This window comes from Vicugna pacos, chromosome 6, assembly GCF_048564905.1.
Source record: "Vicugna pacos chromosome 6, VicPac4, whole genome shotgun sequence".
NCBI lineage: Eukaryota > Metazoa > Chordata > Mammalia > Artiodactyla > Camelidae > Vicugna > Vicugna pacos.
This window is the reverse complement of record NC_132992.1, coordinates 57,502,361-57,527,624: the sequence shown is the minus strand read 5'-3', so window position 1 is coordinate 57,527,624 and position 25,264 is coordinate 57,502,361. Positions and strand designations below refer to the sequence as shown.

The 25,264-nt window shown below is 40.9% G+C and overlaps 1 long non-coding RNA gene and 1 pseudogene across 2 annotated transcripts in view; one reads left to right on the top strand and one right to left on the bottom strand.

Moving 5' to 3' along the window:
- Window positions 1-25,264, top strand: part of LOC116280978 (uncharacterized) — a 177,474-nt gene that overhangs the window by 85,656 nt on the left and 66,554 nt on the right. The window lies entirely within an intron of this gene.
- Window positions 1,974-2,239, bottom strand: LOC102529901 (ATP synthase subunit f, mitochondrial pseudogene; annotated as a pseudogene).

Sequence of the window (25,264 nt, the reverse complement as noted above, 5' to 3'; positions counted from 1 at the left end):
CTAGATTACACAGCATTCATGCTGGTTTTACCCTGGCCAGGGATGGGGCACCAGGTTCTGCTCCTTGGTGTGAGAATCTCCAGAACAATCGACGTCTATGCCCAGACCACTTTTATTGTGAGAGACAAACTGCCCTCTTAGAGTTAAATGCATAATCATAATGAGCATTGTTGAACAGATTCTGGTGTGTTCCATAAATGCTGTGTTTTCAGTGGTCCTGTAAAAACATACTCGCTTATTCACGTGGGGCGTAAGAGACTGATTTCATCGCCGAGAATGTAAGGCCTTTAGTCAGAACTCGAGGACCACCTTCTTTCCCAGTCCCTGTATCAACTGTGCGTGCAGTTCTGAGCAATAGGAGCATTTAGCGCCTCGATCCCTAGCCTCCGTGTCGTCTCTTTCTCAAGGTAAGAAAAAGAAAAGAAGAAAGCCTCTTAATAGAATGCAACCGATTTTTTCCATCTTTACAAGCTTTCAGCTCCTTTTCTTCCAAGAATCTCAAAGCTGGTGACAAGCAAAGGTGAGGAGCCCTCAGAGTAAGTCTCTAAAGGGCCGACTGCTGATCAGGTATTTTTCTAGGCAATTGGCTACTAACTGGCTCTTAAAAATGCACATTGTCTCCCAAATCACTTCAGGTTGCCTGAGTGCTAAGAAACCTTTCCAGAAAACCGAAAGGCAGAGCAGGGAGGGGGGGCGAGGGGGCAGGCTGCAATTATCAGCGGGGCTTTCCCATTCCCTCTCGTCTTGAAGGAGGCCGAGACGTCACAACTGCTTCTTACCAATGTGGTATGTCCTCAAAAAAGTGGATCATGTAGGAATGACCAGAAAACGGCCCAGTCAGGGGAGACAGGAGATGTCCATTTGCTACTTGGGTCAAAGGCAAGACAGGTGGGCTCCTGGTTTCTTCGTTTTGGCTGGTTCTGTTGGCTCTGACAGTCACCCCAAGTTTCCCAAGGGCAGAAACTGTGCTCATTCATCTCTCCAGCCACAAGTCACATCACATGACTTGCGGCTTTGTGAAGTCTCAGAGAGATTTATGGGCAACGAAATGAATTGATTTTGAGAGTACATTGGGGGCCCTCTCCAGAGGAAGGTGAGAACATCACTTGTTACCAACAACCATATCAAGTAACATGTGGAACATGCTATCCTTTTCTCTTCAATAGTCAGGAAAGAGAAGTACTATTTAAGTTATAGTATTTGAGGATTGAAATTGCTTACTGGATGTCACATTAATTCATTTATTCCTGTGATGCTTTTTTCATCTCCGTCCTTCACACTGGCAGGTGGAATACACTTTTGCTTGCCCAAGATAGGAAATACTGGAAGTGATCCTGAGAGACAAAGCAGAGCATCTTAAGTCACATAGGTTTGACTTCAAAGTTACTGATTTATCAATTTATCGTAATATAAAAATGAATGTGGGTGCAGAAATTGACAAGCTAATCCTAAAATACATCTGGAAATGCTAAGGACCCAGAATAGCCAAAACAATCTTGAAAAGGAAGAACAAAGTTCTTCTCCCACTTCCTGATTCCAAAATTTATCACAGAGCTACAGTCATTGGGACTGTGCAGTGCTGGCATGAAGAGAGACATGTAGATGGTAATGTCCGTCCTGTCTGTCAGCTTTGCTGAGCTAACGGTCCCCTGTTGTTCAGTCAAACTCTAATCTAGGTGTTGCTGTGAAGATATTTTGTAAATGTGACTGAAGTCTGTAATCAGTTTACTTTAAGGAAGATTATCCAAGATAAGTGGGGGGGAGGGGGGTGCTGATTCAATCAGCTGGAAGACCTCAAGAGCGGAACTGAGGCTTCCCTGAAGAAGAAATTCTGCCTGTGCACAGCAGCTTCCGCTTTTGCCTAAGAAGTTCAGCCTCCCCTTCCTTTCTTTTTTACCCCCATGTACTAGTCATCTTTTATTAGGCGTTCATTCTCCATTAGAATATGGTCAGGAGTGCAGAGCGCACCCTGTTCAGTGGTACTTGCATAGCCACTCGTGTGTGAGTTCTTGTAAGAACAGCAGTAGTTGGAAAGCATGTAAGCTGCCAGCACCGTAGAAAGCTCAGTGGTTCTCCCTTTCTTCACGTTGACATACTTCTTGTAATACGGGTAGTAACCTCATTGAAAGGCTCCAGCAATGCCTTTAGGGGTAGAATCTTGCATCTGTATCCAGCTTGGCAGCTTCCCTAATGTGACATCCAGGAGCTGCTTCTCCTTTAGTGGTGTGATTGACACCATCCTGGAGTCCCGGCTCCAACCTGCCCTTCCTGACAGCCTGCCCTATGGATATTAGAATTGCCACAATTGCATAAGCCAACTCTTTGCAATAAATCTCTCTCTCTCTTTCTTTCTATCTGTATGTATGTGTGTGTGTGTAAATATGTAAATACAGGCAAACTTTGTCTTACTGGGCTTTGCTTTACTACGCTTCACAGATACTGCATTTTTTACAAATTGAATTTCTTTGGCAGCCCTACGTCGAGCAAGTCTACCAGTGCCATCTTTCCAACAGCATTTGATCACTTCATGTCTCTGTCGCATCTTGGTAATTCTTGTAATATTTCAAGCTCTCTGATGGCTTTCAGGGAAGAGTTTTTAAAGGCAACATTTGGGCAAGTGTTGTAGCTTGTGGCCTTTCTTCTGACTGGTTGATGGTGAGGTTAACAAGGTGAAGTTTTGGAAATCTTAATCATCAAACCAGTCTGGGATCTGTGTGTTTGTGGTCAGCATGCAGTCATCATCTTTCACCTGGGTGAGGGTCTTAGTTTCTGCAGAACAATTCAAAGATATGCATCAGATTGTTAGGTATATCCCTTGAGGGGGAACTAGAACTCTCGTTTTGTTACTGAAATATTTGCTTTTCCTTTGTTTCTGCATTCCCTCACTTCCCTAACTAGTAATTGCTTGAGTCTGCTCTTTGGAACTCAGGGAAGGCCTAGGAGATTAAAGCCTTTTTCTACAAACAAGAACCAGGACAAGGAGAGGCTTTTGTACCTGGGAGAGTCCTGCTCAGTTTCAGTCACCCCTTTTCTTTGATACTACCCAATTCGGAGCAGGGGTAGGAAAAGAAAGGGAATAAAGTTTTGGATAGAGAGGTTAATCGTAAACTCGGCAAGGAACCTCGATTTTAGGAGAACTTTGCTTCACGACAATTGGTGATTTGTGATCTTCGATGTCACTGTTGTAATTGTTTTGGGAGGCCATGCACAGTGCCTGTGTAGGACGTCAGACTTAGTTGAGAAGTGTTGTGTGTGTTCTGACTGCTCTACTGACTGGTTGTTTCCCCATCTCGCTCCCTCTCCTCGAGCCTCCCTATTCCCTGAAACATGACAATATTGAAATTAGGCCAGTTAATAACCTTACAATGGCCTCTACATGTTCAAGTGAATGGAAGAGTCACACATCTCCCACTTTTAATTAAAAGCTAGAAATGATTAAGCTTAGTGAGGAAGATATGTTGAAAATGAAGACAGGCTGAAAACCAAGCCTCTTGTGCCAAACAGTCAGCTAAGTTGTGAATGCAAAGGAAAAGTTCTTGAGGGAAATTAAAAGTGCTACTCCAGTGAACACATGAGTGATAAAAAAGCAAAACAACCTTATTGCTGATATGAGGAAAGTTTAGTGGTCTGGATAGATCAGATCAGCCACCATATTCCCTTAAACCAAAGCCTGATCCAGAACAGGATCCCAACTCTCTTCAATTCTATGAAGGCTGAGAGAGGTGAGGAAGCTGCAGAAAAGTCTGAAGCTAGCAGAGCTTGGTTCATGAGGTTTAAGGAACAAAGCCATCTCCATAACATGAAAGTGCAAGGTGAAGCAGCAAGTGCTGATGCAGAAGCTGCAGCAAGTTATCTAGAAGATGTAGCTAAGGTAGTTAGTGAAAGTGTCTACACTAAACAACGGATTTTTCAGTGTAGATGAAAAAAACCTTACACTGGAAGAAAATGCCATTTAGAACTTTCATAGCTAGAGAAGAGAAGTCAATGCTTGGCTTCAAAGCTTTAAAGGACAGGCTGACTCTCTTGTTAGGGACTAGTGCAGCTGATGACATTAAGTTGAAGCCAATTCTCACCTACCATTCTGAAAATCCTAGGGCCCCTGAGAATTATGTTAGATATACTTTGCTTATGCTCTATAAATGGAACAATAAAGCCTGCATGACAGTGTGTCTGTTTATAACATGGCTTACTTGAATATTTTAAGCCCACTGTCATGACCTACCTCCAAAAAAAAAGACTCCTTTCAAAATATTACTGCCCATTGACAATGTACCTGGTCAACCAAGAGTTCTGATGGAGGTGGACAATAAGATTGTTGTTTTCATGCCTGATAACACAACATTCCTTCTGCAGCCCATAGGTCAAGAACTTATTTCTACCTTCAAGTCTTATTATTTAAGAAATATATTTCATAAGGTTGTAGCTGCCATACACAGTGATTCCTCTGATGGATCTGGGTAAAATAAATGGAAAATATTCTGGAAAGGATTCACCATTCTAGATGCCATTAAGAATATTTATGATTCATGGAAGAGGTCAAAATACCAAGAGCTCAAGCTATAGAACTCTTAGAAAGAAACACAGGTATGAATTTTGTGGTCTTGGATTTGGCGATAGTTTCTTAGATACGACACCAAGAACACAAGCAACAGTAACAACAAAAATAGATAAACTTGCCTTCATTAAAATGAAAAACTTCTGTATTTCAAAGGACACTAGGAAGAAAGTGAAAAGCCAACCCATAGAATGGGAGGAAACATTTGCAAATTATACATCTAATAAAGGTCTAGTACTCAGGATATATAAAGAATGATTGCAACTCAACAATAAAAAGATAAATGAAATTAAAAAATAGGCAAATGATTTGAATAGACATTTCTCCAGAAAAGGAGATACTCAGATGGATAAGAAGCATACAAAAAGATGCCCAGATTTCTTTAGGGAAATACAAGTCAAAACCTCAATGAACTACCACTTCACACCGCTAGAATGGCTAAAATTAAAGAACAGACAATCGCAAGTGCTGATGAGGATGTGGAGAAATTGGAACCCTTAGACATTGCTGGTGAAAAGGTAAAATGTAGCAGCCACTTTGAAAACAGCTGGCAGTTCTTCAAAAGTTTAAACATAAAGTTAGCACACAATCAAACAATTCCACTCCTAGGTATCTACCCAAGAGAAGTGGAAGCATATGTCCACACAAAAACTTGCACACAAATGTTCATAGTAGTAGTATTCATAATCATCAAAAAGTGGAAGCAACACATATTTATTAAATGATGAATGGATAAATGAAATGTGGCATATCTACACAATGGAGTATTATTCAGCTGTAAAAAGGAATGAAATACTGAAACATGCTCAGAAAAAAAGATTCCTTTCAAAATATTACTGCCCATTGACAGTGACAGCTAACATAGATGGGGGTTTCTTTTTAGAGTGATGAAAATTTTCTGGAGTTAGATTATAATGGCTGCAAAACTCAAAAGATACCAAAATCCACTGAATTGTACACTTTAAAGGGCTAATTTTACAGAATATGTATTATACCTCAATGAAAGTATGAATGGGGAATAATTATAAATTCTTCTAAATGTATTTAGAATACATGTAACCTTACTATAAACAGGTCTTCATGCTTTCATAATATTGGTATGTAACTGGATAAAGAAGATGTGGTATATTTATACAATGGAATACTACTCAGCCATAAAAACCGACAACATAATGCCATTTGCAGCAACATGGATGCTCCTGGAGAATGTCATTCTAAGTGAAGTAAGCCAGAAAGAGAAAGAAAAATACCATATGAGATCGCTCATATGTGGAATCTAAAAAACAAAAACAAACAAACAAACAAAAACAAAGCATAAATACAGGACAGAAATAGACTCATGGACGGAGAATACAGACTTGTGGTTACCAGGGGGGTAGAGGGCGGGAAGGGATAGACTGGGATTTCAAAATTGTAGAATAGATAAATAAGATTACACTGTATAGCACAGGGAAATATACACAAAATGTTATGATAAATCACAGAGAAAAAAATGTGACAATGAGTGTGTATATGTCCATGAATGACTGAAAAATTGTGCTGAACGCTGGAATTTGACACAACATTGTAAAATGATTATAAATCAATAAAAAATATTAAAAAAAAATTGGTATGTAAAACACACAGCAGTTCCCATGGGGATATTCTGTGACCTGGCCTTGAAACTAAGGATGTGATTATCACCAGGTTTTGTTTTTTAATATATAGAGGTGTCTAGGTACATACATGATATGGAGCTAAGAAATTTCTCAACTTCATTGTGTGATACAAAACTTTTTGGCTCTAGGGCAGTGAAATCATCTGCAAATGAGAGAATTTTGAACTGATAAAAAGTATATTATTGAAGATTCAATATTCTTTTACTAACAGTAATAATTTTTTGAGCGTCTACCATGTGCTGAGCATTTTACATATGTTATGCCATTAAGTACTCAAAATAACCCTATGAGGCTATTACTCATATTTATCACATTCCACCAATAAGCAAACTGAAGCTCAATGAGGTTGGTTAACGGGCTGACTCATGTTGCTCTTTAGCAGAAGGTGATAATTGCTGAGCTGAGATTCAAACCTCCAAAGCCCCGGCTTTCTTACCAGTGAAACACTGCCTTCCCCGTGATGGCCTGTGGATGAAGGCAATCTCACTCCACCACGTACAGTTGGGAAGTAGGCGTAGGTAAGGGGATGGTGCTAGAAGCCAGCAGACAAAGGTAGAAAATTCTTTAAGACACAGCACCTCTTCCTTGAAAGGTGTGCTGTGTTATAATCACAAATAATAAACACTTCTGTATATGCTTTATCCAGAAACATCATTTCTTAAGGAGTTACAGCATGTTTCAAAACTCTTTTTGGAGTTCTCATTCATTCAGTTAGTATATGTCAGGCTTGTGCTCAGTCTTGGGGATGTGAATCTGAATAAGACTCCTCAAGAAGTCAATCTGGGAGTAAACAAAGATAAGAAAAGAGAGAGCTGCAACTCGATGTGATGCACGCCCAGGTATAGTTTGTTGTGGGAGCAGACATAGGCATGCCTGACACTGGGATGTGAGGCCAGGAAAGATCCCGTGAAGATGATTTCAGTAGGCTCTTAGGATGAGCAAGAATTCACTTGCAATTTACCTGTGTATATAAGGAGAAGAGGTTTGTTCAGAAGAGGGAGGGAAGGGAAGGAGAGGAAGGCATGCAAGGAGGCAGGAACGTGTGCGAAGAGTGATGGAGTCCACTGTATTTCTGTCTCACACCCTCTAAGACCTCTGTGTCTGATGTGGCAAAGCCTGTGACAGACACTGTTAGTTGTCTACCCAATAACTCCTCTCCTTTCTTGTTACTGGAACTCCAATTTTGTTTGTAATAACAAGTGACCAGGCTCTTGGAGATGAATTTTGCCTGCTTTAAAGCAGTTATAACAACCCTCTTCCTCTTAGACAGACATTCATTTCCCCAGTCTCCATTAGAGCTTGGGGTAACCATGTGACCCAGTTCTGGCCATAATATGTAGAGGGAAAAGCTTCTCCATTCCTGAGAGAAGAGGCAGAAATGGCTGGTGCTATATGAAGGAATAGGCAAAAACTTAAAAAGCCAGCATGCTAAGGGTAAGGAACAGAAAAGAGAAAAACTGTCCAGGTAAGACTTCTTGTCATGCAATAAAATAATAAGCAATCAACATTGGGTTTGCTGTAAGTAGTGATCAAAAGCATTTCTATGTGATACAGAGCACTTCTAAAAACAGAGAAGCAAAGTTTTCTCCCTACTCTTTCTTTAAAATCCAACTATAAACAGCGTTTCTTTTTCTTCTTTTTTAATTTATTATTTTAAATTGAAGTATAGTCAGTTTACAATGTGTCAACTTCTGGTGTACAGCATAATGTTTCAGTCATACATATGCATACATATATTCTTTTTCATTATAGGCTACCAAAAGATATTGACTATAGTTCTCTGTGCTATGCAGAAGAAATTTGGTTTTTTATCTATTTCATATATAGTAGTTATTATTTGCACATCTGAACTCCCAATTTATCCCTCCCACCCTTCCCCCCCTGGAAACTGTAAGTTTGTTTTCTATGAGTCTGTGAATCTAAACAGCTTTTCTTAATTTGGAATTAAGAATTGATTATGGAATTCATGGAATTCATCTCTGATTAACCACCACCAAGATAGGCTGAGCTCTGTGGGTGTTCTTCCTAATGTCCATTTCCAGCTCCATTTGCTCTGAGAAGTTACAAGAAGAACATGGCCGTTCTGCCTTGGCGTAGACATGATAATACAGCACCCGTGGCAGCCATCACCTAGTATGAGGCCCTTGGAGCCACTGCAGATAGTAAATGACTATGGTAGAGATGTCCCATGATCCTGGGACCATGCACATATCAGGTTGCAATTACTAGAAAGATGTCAGCTTTTGCTCCTGGCAGAGGACCCTGTTTATCTTTGTCATTGGCATTCTTGCTTCCATCACCGGGCCAAAAGCTTATTAGCCACTGGAAGTTGGCAGAGACACACAGACCAGAGCAACCAACTGTGATATGAAGAACTGATATTCTTGCAGACTTCACACACAGTGTCTTCACTGCATCTTCCCATTGGTCAAATTTATGATGACCCGCCTCTAACAAGGGGCAACAGGCTATATTTACTCATCTGTGTCAAATCCATCTCCAGCCCAAAAGACAGAAATAATTGAATACTGGAGTTGGATGGATTCTTTTTTTTTTTCTGTTAGCCATGCAGTTTATTTTATTTTATTTTACAATGTTGTGTTAATTTCTGGTGTACAGCATAGTGATTCAGTTATACATATGTATATTCCTTTTCATAGTCTTTTTCATTACAGGCTATTATAAGATATTGAATATAGTTCCCTGTGCTATACCTAGGATCTTGCTGTTTATCTATTTTATATATATTAGTGTGCATATGTTAATCCCGAATTCCAAATTTATCCCTCCACTCCCCACATTTCCCCCAGTAACCACAAGTTTGTTTTCTATATCTGTGAGTCTGTTTCTGTTTTGTAAATAAGTTCATTTGTGTCATTTTTTTAGATTCCACATAAATGTGGAATGTGGTATTTTTCTTTCTCTTTCTGGCTTACTTCACTTAGTATGACAATCTTTAGGTTCATAGACTTGGATAAATGGTCATTTTTTCTGTTCCATGCTCAAAGGAAGAAAAACCCACAGCAAAAGCAGCTCCAAATGACTTCTGTCCCTGAACTGAAGCCACCCTGATTTTATCCATCAGTGAAAGCTCTGAGCAATGACAGAAATGTGAAGATACATATATACTTTTCTGTGACTACTAGAGACTTGATTATACTCTTTAGGAAATTGTAAGTTCATCAAGGGCAGACTCAAGGTCATTATTTTAGCACCTCCATGTAATGCAATGCTCTGTCCTATAACTTCGGTTTATGCTGACTCTTCCTCACACTCTTACTCTTTTCTCTTGCTTCTCTCACCCCACCTCCTGGGTCGTTTCTTCTCTTAGAGGTCCATGTCCTTATGTATGGAGATGAATTTAGCTTATCTAGGTTTCTCCAATTCTGCTTCTCCACTTATTCCCCTCAAGGACAACAAAGGCTGGCTAGCCAAGTAGCGCAAACGGGATTTCTCTTTTAAAGATGAGGGAGGGGAAAGGCTATAACTTTTCTTACCCATGTAACTCCCATAAATCATTACACTGATAAATCTGTTCTGTCACCGAAAAACCACCTGCATCCCTCTTTGCCTACCAAATGAGTTCCACCCCCAATCACCTGACATTTAAGGGCCCCTGTGACCACGACCAACCTTCCCTAAAAATAGGGTTTCCCAGTACTGTATGGACATTTTGGGTGGAGTAAGTTTTGTTGTGGGAGCCGCCCTGTGCAGTGTAAGATATTTAGCAGCATCCTCGGCTTCTTCCCACTAGAAGCCAGTAGCTCCACTTCACTGTGACAACCAAAAATCTCTCTAGACATTGCCAAATGTCCCCTGAGTGGAAGAATCTCCTTGGGCTGAGAATCACTGCTTAAAAGCCTTACTACCTACTACTTCGCTGGGTTCTGTATTTTGCCTGTACTCTGTGTATCTAGCACCCTCTGAATGATCTCATCTTCATACGTTTGCTTATTCCATCCCTTTGGCTTGGGATAACCTTTCTTTCATCACCCAATTCTATCAACTGCAAATCCTACTCATTCTTTAAGGCCAAAATCATTGCTCTATGAACTTTACTTGATTTTCTCTTATTGAAAGGTTTCAGTGTTTGTCCTTTGAATTCTCAATAACATTTTGTTGATGCTTCTCATGAATTAATTCTCCATTTCCACTTGACTTCTTGAGTATAGTAATTGTTTTGCAGGTGCTCAGCAAATGAATGTTCGCCATATGGATATATGAATGCATTTTTTGTAGTGGAAAATTTAGAACATGGGGGTAAAAGATAATGTTCTCTCTCCTCCATGAAGGCAGTCACAGGGGGATCTTCCTCATGCTTTCGGGATCCTTTTGCTGAGTTACTGACAAATATTATAACAGATCTGAGGATTCACTAGAGCCTGCCCTACTCAAAAGAATTTAAAGAAGCAAGCAAGCTGATCTTGATTATTCCCTTCCACAACACACATGGTGAGTGCCCTAAAGCAACCTCATTGTTATTAAGTGACTAGAAAAGTTTAGGCCACTCCCTTCCTCTTGTGCATCCCTGGAAATGCAAAGGTCCCAGCCTTTCCTGACCCACCTGCACTCCCACAGCTGTCAGCACTCACTTTGGGAAACCTTCCTGCCACAGCAAGTCACAAGCAATGTCAAGAAATTAAGTTTTTCCCATCCAGTTGCCAACTTTTCTTCAATAAGTCATTTCTCACTTCCAGAGAGAGGACAACTAGAAAGTCATGGATTCCAATACAGCCATCCAGCGGTCATGGTGACTGACCCAGTGTGGTTTGGGAAACTGTTCTTAAAACCAACCAGCCGTTTCAGGAATCCTTCACTGAATAGTTTCCTCAGCAGGTAAATTCATTTCAAGTATTTCTACGCTGCCACCTTGAGTTCACTGGGAACAGTGCAGCCCTCTCCTCCTGTCGCCCAACAGACCTGGCTGTGTGATTGCGCATTCTGTCTCCAGCGCCAGGCGCTGCAGCAGACTCAGGAGACAGAACCTTTGTCTTATCGCTGCACGTTAGCCACTCAGGCTATTCCGGCCACGAGGCAGGCCTGTCAATGGCACGTTTGATGTCTTATTGCTTGCTGGCATATCCTGGATATACTCGGTTGCTTTTTTTTCAAAAGAAAACCTTAGACGTGAAAAAGCTCAGAATGAAATGGAATTATAAAAATAGAAAAAAGAAAATCGCTTTCAGAATCTCTGTTGGCTCCCATGAGCTGACCAGGACTCGCTTTTAAAAGCAAAAATCAGAATAGTGACCAAGAATGTGTGTGTGTGCGTGTGTGTGTGTGTGTGTGTGTGTGTGTAAAAGGTGGAGAAAGTATGGTTTTGCCAAATTTCTCTCTGACTTTCCAAACAATTCCATATTACTGAAGTTAAAACTTTCTCATTTTATACCATGAGATTTTATTTTTACCCAGATAACATCTTTAAACAGAAAGTACATTTAAAATTATTTCACTGTAAGTAACCACGGAATAAACTTTTTCTCCTGAGTTTGTACCAGGTGGCTGGTTTGAAAATCAACAAGACCTTTTTCCCTCTATTTTTTTTTTTGGAGGGGTGTGGGAAGTGTTTTTCTTAAATAAATGTCTGTTACATTAATGATTAAAATCAATGAAGTTCATCTTGGGAAGTGATATAAAAGGACACCGATTAACTCATTTCAATTAGGTGATTTATCGCCCTCTAGTGGTATGAGATGCTAAATATTGATGTAAAGTGAAGGCAGTGAATTTGAGATAACTTACTGATTGAGCAGCTACAGTTCTAGATTCTGTGGTTAGAATTATGCTGTAGTTAGCAGCAAAAAAAGATTGGTCAGGATTCCAGCTTCAACTAACATACACTTTAATGGGGGAGACAGAAAATTAAAGTTTAAATAAGAAAAATCTTAAATGGAAAGACTTTTAAAAGAATTAGAATAGGGTGCAGAGATTTAGAATAGGGTGACGCGGGTTCACAGTGATTGCGTGGTTAATTTAGATTGTGATATCTAGAATATCCTCCCTAAGAAAGCGCCATATACCTTTAGATCCGAACGCCAAGACAGCCAGCCACGTGCAACTCAGGAGAGAGAGAGTCAGCATTCCAGGCAGAAGAAAGAGCTGGTGCAAGAATCTCAAGGCAGAAGTCAGTTTAGGGTGTTCAAGGAACAGAAAGGTGGTCAGAGTGGCTGGAGTGTGGTAGATGGAGAGAATGGTGTAAGATGAAGATGGAAGGTAGGTGATGGCCGAATCACATAGGGTCTTGAAAAATCAAAGAAGAGAAAGTTGAAGGACATCAAGCAGGGAAATAACACAATTTAACTCAGTCTTTATTTAAAAGCTCACTCTGGTTACTGTGTTGAGAATAAATTGTAGGTAAGCAAAGGAGGAAGCCGAGAGACCAGCTGGGAGGCTGCTGTAGGGATCCTGCATCGAAAGTGATGGTGGCCTGTCCAGTAGAGCAGTGGCAGAGATGGAGAGAGCTGACGTATTTGGATGTGTTTTAAAGGTGGAATCAACAGGTTTTGAATGCCTTGTATGTAGGTGGTGAGGGAAAGCAAGGACTTAGAAATGACACCTGGATTTTTAATTGATTTACTGAGTGGAAGGAAATGGTACATACCAAGATGAGGAAGATGGCCTGAGGATTAAGTCTGGGAAGCAGATCAGGTCAATGGCCTTCATATTTTGGATACAAAATACAGTACAGTGGTTTAAAGAATGTGTTATGCAATGGTGACCGATACATATAAATATTAAGATTTCAAGAGGTACAGAAGAGCTACAAAATTTATCAAAGGAAATTAGGAAGGACAGCCCCCAGATTGCAGTGTGAGGCATCCCAAGCAGGTAGGGAAGGAGAATTTAGTGCCATGGGGCTAAGAGCCAAGGGCTTTGAGACCTTCTATGACCAGCATTTGTGGCACTCCTGAAATATACCAGACACTCTAGGCAGAACTTCACATACCTTACCTCATCAATTCTTTGAACAGTCTTGCAAAGTATGTATATATTTCCATTTCCCAGCTAAGAAAACTGAGGGTCTAAGAAGACGAAGGTCCTATAAATGGCTACTAGCAGGAATGGAGCTAGAACTCTCAAGTTCCAGTGCTCTGGAACCCATGTGATGCAGATTTTTGACAAGTTGAGGAGGAAAATTGAACTAGTTTGGGTATCTCTCCTTAAAGTTTAATGTTCTATCTTTCTACCCAAACATGTGGGGGCAAACCAAATAGCGATGTTTCTGTAAAGCAGCCAAGTAAATTCTCCTGACTGAGGCAGAACTGGACTTGGGAGTGATGATGATTTTGATGAAGATGATGACGTAGTTGCCATTTACTACGTACTTTCCATGTTAGTGTTTCAAGCACATTTTCTTATGTAATCCTCACAACAAATTTGCAATCTGTTATTATCTCCATTTTACAAATGAAACTAAAAGACAGAGAGAGAGAAGTGATTTGCCCAAGGTTGCGTCGCTCCTGTACTCCGTGAACAAGCTCGGGTGTGGACACCAATCTGTCTCCCCGGTAAGCCCTGTTCCCCTTGTAACAGCTTCTCTCAGGTCCTAGTGTCGAGGCCCACATAGGCCCGTCCTCATCTGCAGGGCTGGGGATACAGGGAATGGGACCATTGATGGGGCAATCTTTGGCCACCACCGAGTGTCACACAAAGTATAAAATCTTATCTAACCCATATTATGACCCTATGGCACAAAGGAGCAGAGGAAAGAAAAGGAGATCTGAGCCAACAGAGGATCTGTCTGTGAAACTGGAAGCTCTGAGGACCCTTGGGGAGTTGGAGGAAAGGCCCTTCTCTTGGATAGTGAGTTTCCGACAGGCTGAGGGAAGACTCCTGCGGCTCCCCCTGGTGAAAGTCATGAGCCAGCAGAGGGAGCTAAAGCAGCTCAAATGGGACTTCTGGATAATAATAATAGCAAACACTTAAACAGTGCTTATTATATGCCCAGCACAGTTCTAAGTGGTTTACATATCTCTTTATGTTAAATGTGAGATTAACTGACTCTGGAAAGTCACCAGTTTTCAAAGAAATTGGCTCCTTTCTTCCAAGGTGGTGGAGAAAATGCCTTTAAACAACTTTCAAGAGGTGGAGAGAGAGGGGAAATAAGTGAGAGGACTAAGTAAGGTGTTGAGATGTTTGGATTACATGTTACCAAAACTTCAGCCCAGATAGAAAATGTACTGGCTCCTGCGACTGGAAACGGACAGGGTATAGCTTGAAACAACTCCAATGAGGAAATGAACGCCACCTGTACTCTTTCCTCGTATTTTGTCCCTGCTTCTCTCAGAGTGGCAGCTTCATTCGCCCCTAACCATGGGGCTAAGAGCCAAGGGCTTTGAGACCTTCTATGACCTAGGGGTTCCACCTGCATTCAGTTTTCTCTTTGGAGCTAGAACCATTGTGTTTGAAAGTTCCTGAGCTCATAACTTCCCAAGTTTGCCATTCAAGAAGAAAAGGACCCAGTTTCAAGAATCCCAGAGAAGGACTCTGATTGGCACAGCTTGGGTCACGTGCCCATATCCTGACTCACACTCCAGACCGAGGGAAAGGAGAAGAGTGATTGACAGCCCCCATTGGAACCACCTACATGGCTAGGTGTGGGGGATGGTGTGCAGGGAGAAAGCAGTTCCCCCACATGAGGATGGCCTGCTGGGCAGGCATTTGATGTGCATCACAAAAGAGCTGAAAGAGAAAGAATACAGTGAAGGTTTGTCCTGGTTCCACTACTTTCTATGCTTCTCCCCCAGTTAGCAGTCAGAGTCCTGAGGATCCCCGGGCAGCCCACCCCCATCCAAAGGCCAAGAAACACTTCCTTTTCCCCTGGTAGCACATTCATTCTTGCCTTCCTCAATCCCCCTCCTGAAGGCTCACCTTCTCCTGGAAACTTTACTTATGGGGTTTTCACATTGTGAAATGACAGGAGCTACTCAGAGAAAGTAAGATTCCAGCCTTTCATTAGCGATCATCCAGATACAGTGCCCACAAGGAGGTGTTCTAATGGTCAGGACAGGTGCAGCTTGCAGCATCCCATATTCAGCCAGCCTCTCCTGCCTGCACATCTGTCACCGGGAACAAACTAACCCCAGGCTCTGATGCTTACCTGCCACAGGGAGGATGCAACAGCAGTGAAACCTTTGAGGAGTTTGTTCCTGGACATCCTGGAAAGCACAGTAGAATTATTGGTTGGCCCCTAAACAGAAATTAATACTGTGTATGGCCATGTGTGTGTGTGTGAAGGCTTCGGGGGCTCTATGAGAACTTTTCACCCAGAGCAGAACAGATTCTCAGATCCTGCTTTCTCACTTAGGAACCTGGTAGACTGTCAGCAGAAAGGGATGCTTTTTAGTAAGATGCAGGTGGAGCCCCTAGGACGTCAACCAAATTCCTCTGCAGACAAGACTGTCCAGGAAGAGCTCAGGCACTCTTCCCAAGCTCTCCACTTAGAGGAGTAAGATACCACCCTTCCTTTAGCGAGAGCAGGAAGCCCAGGGAGGTCAGAGCAGGCTCCCAGTAGTGAAGGGCCTACAAGCTGCAGGATTCGTTGTATTCTGTGTGAAAGGCACCCCTGGGCCTGGAAAGGAGCAGCTAGGGCATAGCCATGGCAGAAGAAGTCAGAGAGCAGTGCCAATGGACATTGCAATAACCAGAAAATTTTAACTGGTCCCCAGGCAAACCCACGAGGTCCTGGATCTCTGAAAAGGAATGGAAGAACAGTTGGGGTTGTGGTCCATTTGGAGACCTAGTGATCTTACTGGAAGCAGGAAGACGAGTGGGGTCAGTGTCTATTCCAGTTGGGAGCCATGTCCTTGTTTGCTGTCCCCCACAGGCTGGTGTATCCAGGGGAAATGAAGGTTCCATCTCTCTTCTGAGTCCTTAAGGAATCCTGAGATCAGTGAAGGGGACCAAGCTCAGAACTAACAAAGGAGAAACAGAGTGAAAAAGTTCAGTGTGTGAGGCTGACATTATTTACAACTATGTCTAAGAACAGAGGAAGCATTTTATAACCACACACAGGCTTCACAAGCAAAACAAATGGAAAAGCAATAGAGCAGACCATAAACTTCCCAATGCAGCCAGTGTTTTTATTATTATTTTAATTTTAATTAGCATCTTCTTTTATTGTGTTTTAGGGCTGTCATTAGATGATATACCAAGGCCAAACTGAGTGCCAGTGGGCAGACACAAGCCCTGTGTCAGCCAAGTATTTTTTGCTGATTAACATTCTTCTTGGCCCAGAGGAAACACATCCTATCTCCAAATTCAGATTTTTTTTTTTTGGCATAAAATTTTGGAAGCTAGACCTAAAATTCTCCATGGTGACCATCTTGCCTATTCTCAGCCTGTCATAAGATTCATAGTGTAGAAACATCGGTAAAACCAAGGAGAAATGGTAGAGGTCATCTTACCCTTATAACCTTCCTCTGTTTCTCCCTTTCTCCTCTCCTTCCTGCCTCTTTCTTTTTTCTTTCTGTGAATTCACTAATATATTTAACTTTAGATGGCATTTCATCTGATTATAAAATATGTATATATTTTCATTTTTTCTAGTTCAGAACTTTTTTTAGTTCAGAACTTTTAAGTCATTCATGTCTTTATTCTTCAAGCACTTATTATTTGTTATAACTTAGTTATTATTTATTTATTTTTTAATTATTAAAGCACTGAGCTGAGTATTGCCATAGATCAGAGCAGAGTTTCTCAGCCTGAGCATTATTTACATTTGGAGCCAGATAGTTTTTTGTTTGGGGGTAAGGGGGTTCTAATACATCGTAGAATGTTTAGCAGTATCCCTGGCCACTACCCTCTACATGTCAATAGCAGCCCCTCTCCCCAGCTGTGTCCAACCAAAAATGTCCCAGGAGCCTGCTCTGGAGAGCCAGCCCTGCCTTCAAAGACCTGGCCCCGGGACCTGCAGATCCTTCCACCCAGGGCCCCCATCCCTTTCCTCAGGCGGTGGTTCCCTCTGCATGAAAATATTCTTTCAAGGCAAGCAACTGCAACTAGTGGCAAGTTTTCAACTATTCTACCAAGAGCGCTGGCAGCCAGGCACGTCTTTTATAGTTTTGAGAGTTTTTAGTTATAGTTGACGTGTGGGAGGTGGTTGGAGATCTGAGTGTTTGCAGTAGGGTAGGATTGCAGCTCAGCACTACCTTCTCCTGCTTGTTTCGTGGTTGTGCCTTAAAAGTCATTAAACCAAAGTCATTAAGACAGTTGAAGATACCAGGGCTTGGCACTGTCTACACGAGGATGGTTTATTGGCACTGGAGTTCAGTCATTTTTGAATTCAGATAGTCTGTGACTAGGGCAGACCTCTTGATAGGTTTTTCTAGAACCATATTTCTAATAATATAAGTGAAATTGTCTCCCGCTATACAAAGACTCTCATCCAGTTACCTAGTCATATTTATTTAATGGTTTAAAAAAAAGACAAAATTTGACTATTTGAGCTAGTTATAAAATAAGAAAAGTAACAAAGGACCAAATGATCACTCCAGTATGTCTTCAATCACAGGTAAATTATTATAGTTTGTCTGCTGAGGAAAAGTCTGAGGGAATTGCATGCACAGGGATGTGAACAATATGTAGACTTGTTTTATTTTTCTGCCTGTTAGTAATTGTCCATCTATGACACAGTGGACAAGATATCATCTACCATCTACTTCAGGGTGTGTTTATAATATTGACAAGAGCTCAATAAATTCAATATAAAGTTGTCTAAAACTGTTAAATGATAAAAATGTTTACATTAACAAAATCATTTAAAAGTGTTTTAAATTCATGATAAAAATTCTATAAACAATTCCTTTTTTTTCTTTTTTTAACGTTTTTTATTGATTTATAATCATTTTACAATGTTGTGTCAAATTCCAGTGTTCAGCACAATTTTTCAGTCATTCATGGACAGATACACACTCATTGTCACATTTTTTCTCTGTGATTTATCATAACATTTTGTGTATATTTCCCTGTGCTATACAGTGTAATCTTGTTTATCTATTCTACAATTTTGAAATCCCAGTCTATCCCTTCCCGCCCTCTAACCCCCTGGTAACCACAAGTCTGTATTCTCTGTCCATGAGTCTATTTCTGTCCTGTATTTATGCTTTGTTTTTGTTTGTTTGTTTTTGTTTTTGTTTTTTAGATTCCACATATGAGCGATCTCATATGGTATTTTTCTTTCTCTTTCTGGCTTACTTCACTTAGAATGACATTCTCCAGGGACATCCATGTTGCTGCAAATGGCATTATGTTGTCAGTGTTTATGGTTGAGTAGTATTCCATTGTATAAATATACCACCTCTTCTTTATCCAGTCACCTGTTGATGGACATTTAGGCTGTTTCCATGTTTTGGCTATTGTAAATAGTGCTGCTATGAACATTGGGGTGCAGGTGTCATCCTGAAGTAGGGTTCCTTCTGGATACAAGCCCAGGAGTGGGATTCCTGGGTGATATGATAAGTCTATTCCTAGTCTTTTGAGGAATCTCCATACTGTTTTCCACAGTGGCTGCACCAAACTGCATTCCCACCAGCAGTGTAGGAGGGTTCCCCTTTCTCCACAGCCTCTCCAGCATTTGTCATTTGTGGATTTTTGAATGACGGCCATTCTGACTGGTGTGAGGTGATACCTCATTGTAGTTTCAATTTGCATTTCTCTGATAATTAGTGATATTGAGCATTTTTTCATGTGCTTTTTGATCATTTGTATGTCTTCCTTGGAGAATTGCTTGTTTAGGTCTTCTGCCCATTTTTGGATTGGGTTGTTTATTTTTTCTTATTGAGTCGTATGAGCTGCTTATATATTCTGGAGATCAAGCCTTTGTCGGTTTCACTTGCAAAAATTTTCTCCCATTCCGTAGGTTTCCTTCTTGTTTTACTTCTGGTTTCCTTTGCTGTGCAGAAGCTTGTAAGTTTCATTAGGTCCCATTTGTTTATTCTTGCTTTTATTTCTTCTAGGAGAAAATTTTTGAAATGTATGTCAGATAATGTTTTGCCTATGTTTTCCTCTAGGAGGTTTATTGTATCTTGTCTTATGTTTAAGTCTTTAATCCATTTTGAGTTGATTTTTGTATATGGTGTAAGGGAGTGTTCTAGCTTCATTGTTTTACATGCTGCTGTCCAGTTTTCCCAACACCATTTGCTGAAGAGACTGTCTTTATTCCATTGTATATTCTTGCCTCCTTTGTCGAAGATGAGTTGACCAAAAGTTTGTGGGTTCATTTCTGGGCTCTCTATTCTGTTCCATTGGTCTATATGTCTGTTTTGGTACCAATACCATGCTGTCTTGATGACTGTAGCTCTATAGTATTGTCTGAAGTCTGGGAGAGTTATTCCTCCAGCCTCTTTCTTTCTCTTCAGTAATGCTTTGGCAATTCTAGGTCTTTGATGATTCCATATAAATTTTATTATGATTTGTTCTAGTTTTGTGAAATATGTCCTGGGTAATTGGATAGGGATTGCATTAAATCTGTAGATTGCCTTGGGCAGTGTGACCATTTTAACAATATTGATTCTTCCAATCCAAGAGCATGGAATATCTTTCCATTTTTTAAAGTCTTCTTTAATTTCCTTCATCAATGGTTTATAGTTTTCTGTGTATAATTCTTTCACCTCCTTGGTTAGATTTATTCCCAGATATTTTATTACTTTGGGTGCTATTTTAAAGTGGATTGTTTCTTTACTTTCTTTTTCTGTTGATTTATCGTTAGTGTAAAGAAATGCAACTGATTTTTGAATGTTAATTTTGTAACCTGCTACCTTGCTGAATTCTTCAATCAGCTCTAGTAGCTTTTGTGTGGACCTTTTAGGGTTTTCTATATATAGTAACATGTCATCAGCATATAACGACACTTTTACCTCTTCTTTTCCAGTTTGGATCCCTTTTATTTCTTTCTCTTTCCTGACTGCTGTGGCTAGGACTTCCAGGACTATGTTGAATAGGAGGGGTGATAGTGGGCATCCTTGTCTTGTCCCAGATTTTAGTGGGAAGCTTTTGAGTTTTTCACTGTTGAGTACTATGCTGGCTGTAGGTTTGTCATATATAGCTTTTATTATGTTGAGATATGTTTGCTCTATACCCACTTTGGTGAGAGTTTTTATCGTAAATGGATGTTGAATTTTATCAAATGCTTTTTCTGCATCGATGGAGATGATCATGTGGTTTTTGTCCTTTCTCTTGTTGATGTGATGTATTACATTGGTTGATTTGCGTATGTTGAACCAGCCTTGTGTCCCTGGGATGAACCCCACTTGGTCATGATGTATAATCTTTTTTATGTGTTGTTGGATTCTATTTGCTAAAATTTTGGTGAGGATTTTGGCGTCTATGTTCATCAGTGATATTGGCCTATAATTCTCTTTTTTTTGTAGTGTCTTTGCCTGGTTTTGGTATCAGGGTGATGGTGGCTTCATAGAATGAGTTTGGGAGTATTCCCTCCTTTTCAATCGTCTGGAAGAGTTTGAGAAGGACTGGTATGAGTTCTTCTTTGTATGTTTGGTAGAATTCCCCGGTGAAGCCATCCAGTCCTGGACTTTTATTTGTAGGGAGGTTTTTAATTGCTATTTCTATTTCCTTTCTAGTGATCGGATTGTTCAAGTGTTCAGTTTCTTCTTGATTCAGTTTTGGTGGACAGTATGTTTCCAGAAACTTGTCCATCTCCTCTAGGTTATCCAGTTTGGTTCCATATAGTTTTTCATAATATTCTCGTATGATATTCTGTATTTCTATTTTGTTTGTTGTAATTTCTCCATTTTCCTTTCTTATTTTGCTAATTTGTGCTCTCTCTTTTTTCTTCTTTGTGAGTTTGGCCAGAGGTTTGTCGATTTTATTCACTTTTTCAAAAAACCAGCTTTTGGTTCGGTTGATTTTTTCTATGGTCTTGTTAATCTCTATTGTATTTAATTCCTCTCTGATCTTTATTATTTCCTTCCTTCTGCTGCTTTTTGGGGCTTTTTGTTCTTCTTTTTCTAATTGATTCAGGTGGTGGGTTAACTTGTTTATTTGAGATCGTTCTTCTTTTTTGAGGAAGGCCTGTATCGCTATAAACTTCCCTCTTAGCACTGCCTTTGTTGTGTCCCATAGGTTTTGAGTGGTTGTGCTTTCATTATCATTTGTCTCAAGGTATTTTTTAATTTCAGCTTTGATTTCTTCATTGATCCATTGTTTTTTCAATAACATATTGTTTAATCTCCATGCTTTCCTTTTTTTCTCCTTTGTTTCTCTGTTTTTGATTTCCAGTTTCATGGCATTGTGGTCAGTAAAGATGCTTGAGATAATTTCTATCTTCTTAAAATTGTTGACGTTTCTTTTGTGCCCAAGTACATGATCGATCCTGGAAAATGTTCCATGTGCACTTGAAAAGAATGTATATCCTATTTTTGGGGGGTGTAATGCTCTGAAAATATCCACCAAATCTAGTTTTTCTATTGTAGTATTTAATTTCTCTGTTGCCTTGTTTATTTTCTGTCTGGAAGATCTGTCTAGTGATGTTAATGCAGTGTTAAAATCTCCAACTATGATTGTATTCCCGTCAATATCCCCCTTTATCTCTGTTAGTAATTCTTGTATGTACTTAGGTGCTCCTATATTGGGTGCATATATATTAACGAGTGTAATATCTTCATCTTGTATCACTCCTTTAATCATTATAAAATGTCCTTCTTTATCTTTCTTTATGGCCTTTGTTTTAAAGTCTATTTTGTCTGAAATCAGTACTGCAACACCTGCTTTTTTGGCTTTTCCATTTGCATGGAATATCCTTTTCCATCCTTTCACTCTCAATCTATATGTGTCCTTCTCCCTAAAGTGGGTCTCTTGTATGCAGCATATTGAAGGTTCTTGCTTTATTATCCACTCTGCCACTCTATGTCTTTTGACTGGAGCATTTAGTCCATTAACATTTACAGTAATTAATGATAGATGTGTGTTTATTGCCATTTTGAACTTATCTTTGCAGTTGAATTGGTATATCCTCTTTGTTCCTTTCTTCTTCCTTTTGTGGTTTGGTAATTTTCCTTTGTATTATCATGGATTTTATTTAATTTTTGTGACTCCCTTGTAAATTTTTGACTTGTGGTTACCCTTTTTTGTAAATCTATTAACCCATTACTATAACTGTTTTTATTAAACTGATAATAACATGATCTCAAACCCATCCTACTGTTAAAAAAATTTTAAAAAGAAAGAAAAAAAAATTCTGTATTTCCCTGCCTCCCTCTCCCACTCTCAGTGATTTGTATGTTTTCTTTATTTGTAATTCATGAGTTACCACCTTTCCAGTTGTGAGTTTCTTATTTCTGTAGCATCCTGCTGCTTTTCTATTTAGAATAGCCCTTTCAATATTTCTTTTAGCGTGGGTTTAGTGTTGCTAAACTCTTGCAGCTTTTTTTTGTCTGTGAAACTCTTTATTTCTCCTTCTATCCTAAAGGATAGCCTTGCTGGATAAAGTATCCTAGGCTGCATCTTTTTTTCATTCAGGGCTTTGAATATATCTTGCCACTCCCTTCTGGCCTGTAGTGTTTGTGTAGAGAAATCAGCTGAGAGCCTTATGGGGATTCCCTTGTAATTCACTCTTTGATTTTCTCTTGCTGCCTTTAGAATCATTTCTTTATCCTTGACTCTGGCCATCTTGATTATGATATGTCTTGGTGTGGGTCTATTTGGATTCTTCCTGTTTGGGACCCTCTGAGCTTCCTGTACTTGGATATCTGATTCCTTCTTTAAGTTTGGAAGTTTTCAGTCATGATTTCTTCAAAAACCTTTTCAATCCCCTTTGATCCTTCTTCCCCTTCTGGGACCCCTATTATGCGAAGATTGGGACGCTTTATATTATCCCATAGGTCCCTTATGCTATTATCATTATTTTTTATTTGCTTATCTTGTAGTTCTTCTGAATGGGTGCTTTCTATTGCCCTGTCTTCTAGATCACTAATTTGTTCCTCTGCATTAACTAGTCGGCTTTGCACAGCTATTAGATCATTCCTCATCTCTGTCAATGAGTTTTCCCATTTTGCTTGGCTCTTCTTTATAGCTTCAATTTCATTTTTGACATATTTTATTTCTCTAAACACTATCTCTTTTAATTCCTTCAGCAATTTGATCACTCCTTTTTTGAAATCTTGATCTAGTAGGCTACCGATGTCTATTTCATTGATCTTTCTTTCAGGGGATTCCTCTTGTTCTTTTAATTGGGAAAGGTTTCTCTGCTTCTTCATCTTGCTCATACCTCTCTGGCACTGTGGTTTATGGAGTATCAGTTGTCTATTTTGGATCTTAAGGATTTTATCTATCTAATGCCTATTTAGGAATAGAACTTAGAAAAAAAGAAAAAATAAGAGCGAGAGAGAAAGATTTTTAAAAGAAGGGAGAAAGAGGGTTTGAAAACAGTGTATAATGAATAAAAGAAGAGCGAGTTGAAGCAGAGTATTAATCGGGTTGAGACGTCCTTTTAAAACCTTTAAAAAAAAAGGGGGTGGGGAGATGAATAGATGTATTTGAAACCTGTGTCTAATCAATAACAGGACATCAAAACCCAAGAGAAATAGAAATGAATTAAGAAGTAAAAATTAAGAGAGTAATAGAAAATAGAACAGGTAAAAACAGATTTTTTTTAAAAAGGGGGTTGTCGGTGTTCTCCTGGAGTCTGTGTGCTTTTAATGTGAAGTCTTTCTGTCTTCGGCCTGTTTTGGAAGCTCAGCTTGTTTTCATAGGCCCTCCGTTGGCGCCCTCTTCTGTGCTGCTCCCAGCACCTGTCGGCAAGCAGATCGCGCCTCCTCCTAACACGGGGTCAGGTGCAGCTCTCCTCTGCTGTGGGCGGGTGGGTCACTGCCCCTCCGGTTGCCGCAGTCAGATGTTGCAGACTGGCCAGGCAGGAGGGCGGGTCGTGCCCCCTCCCAGCACCTCGGTCAGGGGCTGTGTTCCTGCCCGACAGGCGGGGGGCCGCTCTCCCTCTACCTGCGCCGCCCATAGCTCCGCTGCTCTGTGCGGCTGCGCGCTCCGCCCTGGTCGGCGCTCCGCGGGTGGGCTCGGGGAAGACGGAGGGACAGCCTCGTCCCTGCTCGGAGCCAAGACCCAGCTCCTTGTTTGTCTTTATGGAGCAAGTTCTCTGAGGGACCAGGATGGAAGAATCCTATCTGCCCCGGGCGGTAGGCCCGTCTCAGTCTGGCCCTTGAGGCTGCTGAGCCCTTCCATGCGGACGCAGGTTTCGCCCCTGCCCCCGCCTGGGTGCTCAGCGCCGGAGAATATGGCGGCTCTGCCTGGGCCCCGCCCCTCTTCCCCTGAAAAGTTTCCGTGGGTTTTCAGAGATGGGGGTATGCACCCTCCCCCCGAGAGCACATCAACCTTGCTGTTTTATGGAGGGCCCAGGTTGTTCTGTCCTGTACACCCACAGCCCCGGCGCCCAGCCCCTTGCAGTCCCCCGGGGCTGCCTCCGTGCAGCTGCCCCCGTCCTCCGCCCGGCTTGTGCAGCCCGGCCCTGCCCGCCGCTGCTGGCCCGCGTCTCAGGCTGGGTGTCGGGGGGACGCTCTGTGCCCGTTTAGCTTAGTTCTGTCAGACAAGGGCTGCTCTGTACAGATCTGAGCCTCTCAGTTGGAGAGGGGAGACCCAGCGAGCAAGCGCCAGTCCTCCTTTGCCGCTCCCTCCCCGCGGGACCCATCCCACGCTGCTTTGCCTTTTGTTCTTTCTTTTTTCCTTTTCTCTTTACCAGATTTTTGGCGTCTTTATCTTTTGAAGAGGGCGATGTTCTGTCGGAGTTCCGCAGGTGCTCTGGTTGGCTGAGTGGGTCTGTAGATGTGGGTCTTGGTGTATTTGTGGGAGAGGGTGACTTAACGAGCGTCCTTCTACTCCACCATCTTGCCTCTTCTCTATAAACAATTCCTATCTCTCGTTTGTTTTAGTTTTTGTCCATTCATAAATCATATTCCTAAATTCATCAAAGTCTCCTGCTGACACTGGGGTTCTCAATCTTGGCTGCATGTTAAAAATCACTTGGGGAACTTAAAAAAAAAAAGTCCTGAAGCCCAGGCCAAATCCAAGAAATCATGTCAGGATCTCT